At 47.6% G+C, this 3,188-nt stretch overlaps 1 protein-coding gene across 1 annotated transcript in view; it reads right to left on the bottom strand.

Annotated features, from left to right (window-relative positions):
• The window catches only part of MOV10 (Mov10 RNA helicase), a gene marked incomplete in the record, with an annotated part of 30,231 nt that overhangs the window by 26,602 nt on the left and 441 nt on the right, over positions 1-3,188 (bottom strand).

Here is a 3,188-nt window from a genome sequence, read left to right as displayed (position 1 = left end):
TGGAGAACACAGCATTTCATGATAGCCATGAAATGACTTTGAAATTGCAGGAATCTCCCTAGAATCCCTAGATGTGAGTGACTTGTTTTATTCAATCAGATTTTGCAAGAATTTATTGAACATTTACTACATATAAAGTTCTATGTTGGAGACTGATTATTAAATTGCCACTTGCGTCCTTAGTCAGTTAATCCTGTGTAATCTCCAGCAATTTCAGGGCATATGCAAATATGATTAAAGGTAGAGGACTGGAGAAGCTAGTGGTGAAGACAGCCACATACCAGCTCTACCGTGTGGGAGAATGCAGTCGAGAGTCCAGAGTAAGAAGCAATTAATTCCTATTAGAAGGATGAGGACTGATTTCACAACATTCCAGTCAGCCTTTCATGGAGGCATAGGAAAGTTCTCTAAATCTGAACAGAAATCTTCCCCATATAGAGGGTAGGGCATGATGAAGGAACTTAACTTCTGCCTTCTGGAGTAACAGGGAAGTATAATCCTCTCTACCATGAAATAGTCAAGGATAACTACAATAGCTTGTCCTCTTGAATTCTCTTTTGAGGCCTTTCCTCCTCCTCTTAAAATTTTATCTAACTTTCAAGGCCAATGTCTAGGCCACCTTTTCTATCACATTCTTAATAATTACAGAGAAGCAGGATTTGCATAAGAAAACAAGCCTGTGTAAACTTTACCTTTGAACATTCCTAAATCCAGTCATAACTGGGGCCAGCAGGTGCTGTAGTGGTTAAGGTGCTAGACTCCCACATGGCCAACCTCAGTTCAAGTCCAGGACCTGGAGGCTTGAAACTCACACCAGGAAGGTGTGCATGTGAGTCCAAAATCCCGAGAATTAAGAAGGGATTGTGGTGTGGCCATCCCCCCCTAAGGGGTGATTTCTCACTTTCTCTCTTCAGAGAGCGCACACACATTTTTGGAGAGGTATATATATATATTTTTTGCTATAGGGCGCGTGCGCTCGCCAGACAGAGACATAGAGACAGAAAGCAAGAAATCACTCCCCAGGGGGGATGGTCACGCCACAATCCCTTCTCCTCCATTCTCCTCTTGGGATCTTGGGCACGCATGCACATGTGCCTGGCGTGAGTTTTAAGCCACCGGGTCCGGGACACGAACCGCGGTCAACTACATGGGAGTCCAGCGACATAGCCATTACGCTAACTGCTGGTTCCCCACACACATTTTTATAGCAAAAATCTCTAAAAATAATCCACCCATAATTTACAGACTACGTGGCTTTTTCTTTTTTAAATATCAGAAAGCATGTATGCTGGTCAGAGAGAAGGAGAAAGAGCTTCCCTGTGGTCACATGGCAATCCCTTCTCCATTTCTCCACCCTGTTGGGATTTTGAGCACACACACCTGACCCAGGCACAAGGACCTGGGATTTGAACCAGGATCAGCCATGTGGGATCCAGCTCCCTTAACCACTAGGCCATGGGAACAGCCCCAGAACACATGGTTTTCTTTTTGTTTTAAATGTGTTTGTTGTTGTTGTTTGTAATTTGCTAAATAGTTTTGGGTCTTCTGGTCTTGGGCCTGCCTAGCTTTGATTTAGCAAGAATCCTGCTAAATCAGGTTAGGGAGAACTGCCCCAGTCCCAACTCTTGATGTTGCCTGTTAGTGATTTTCTATACATTGACCCCCTCACTCTGTACTTTGGCTATAAGTCCTCAGCTGCTTTTGCTATTTGCCAAGTTGTACTCAAATCTCTCTCCCCTATCTAAAGAGCCCTATTAAAAAAAGTCTTGACTGGACTAGTTGGTGATGTGGTGGTTAAGGTGCTGGATTCCCACATGCCCAACTGCAACCTGACTGCCCGACCTAGTGGCTTGAAAATCACACAGGAAACATGTGTGCACACTTGCGTGTTCCAAACTTGAAAGGAGAATGGAGAAGGGATTGTGGTGTGGCCACCCCTCCAACCCCAAGGGGTGATTTCTGGCTTTTTCTTCTGTCTCTCTCACAGGTTTTTGCCCTGTGGCAAAAACCTAAAAAGTCTTGAATAAATCTATTTAACAGAGCCAAAAGGAGTAGCTGACTCGGGTACAGAGCCCAGTGGCACTTTGTGGGCACGTACATGAGGCTCGATGCTGAGGTAATTACTCTTTCTTTACTTTCCTCCAGCACTTTTGCTATCTCTATTGTAATCCCCATTTTATTTTCTCCTGTATTATAACACCTTGTAAGCTTGGAACCTCCATTGCTCTCTTGGGATTGTGCATTTTTCATCTTGTAGTCCCCACAGTGCCAAGTACCATGCAATGGCATAAAACAGGTCCTCACCATCTTTGTCCCTTCCACAGATGTTGCTAAAGCCTGTTAATGTCCCTCAAAGATGTACCAGCCAACACCCAACACAGTATTCCGGATATGATCTGGTCAATAGAGTCACTCCCACTTCCCCCTACCCAAACCACACCTGTGTTGACTTCTTTAGGCGTTTTAGCAGTCTTATTTCACCTACACTGGCTTTTCCATCTGCTAAAACCCCAGGTCTTTTCCAGGAGGTCTATGATCAAGCCCACATTCTCACCACCCTGTATTTATTTGCACAAATCTTTGTTTTTAGCCCTATTAAATTGTTTCTTGGTTTTCCGCCCAAGGCAGCAGCCTGTTGATAGAGGTGTTTTCCAAACAGCATTCTGCGGTTTGACAGAATCCCTTTTTGATTTTCAATTGGGTGGTAACAGGAAAAGGAGACCAAAAAGCCTTCAGCCACAGGGTGAAAAGGGCCTCTAGAAGGCTGTCCTTGGCCTGGGTCTCCATGGAGAAGCCACAGGTGCTAATGGAGGTTTGGTGCGCAAGTAGTTTGTGCCGTTTTTTTCTTCCCGGAGCTTCCTGAGATTCTCTCTTCTGCTCTGGGCCCCTCCAGCTCCCCCTGTGAGCCCCAAGGCGGCAGCCCCTCAACTAGGGGCTGGAGTGGGCGTGAAGGGATTGCAGCTCGCAGCAGCAGGCAGCTCCTTCCCCACGCTCTCGCAGCGCCTGGCCCCCCTGCAGCCTCCCCTCCCCCATAGCGAGCAGTGCCCCTTGTCCCCCACGAGTGACGCGTGGGTCCAGGACCTGGGTACGGGCTGCCAGGGGGGCTCTCTGCGGGGACTCGGCGCAGTAGCCCGGCCGTGGCAGAACCGGCGGGGCCCCGGGGGGGGTGGGCCGCCGCCGTGGGGCGG

This window comes from Tupaia chinensis, unplaced genomic scaffold, assembly GCF_000334495.1.
Source record: "Tupaia chinensis unplaced genomic scaffold, TupChi_1.0 Scaffold000270_2, whole genome shotgun sequence".
Taxonomy (NCBI): domain Eukaryota; kingdom Metazoa; phylum Chordata; class Mammalia; order Scandentia; family Tupaiidae; genus Tupaia; species Tupaia belangeri.
Note: the sequence above shows the minus strand (reverse complement) of the source record. Positions and strands in the feature narration are given on the sequence as shown.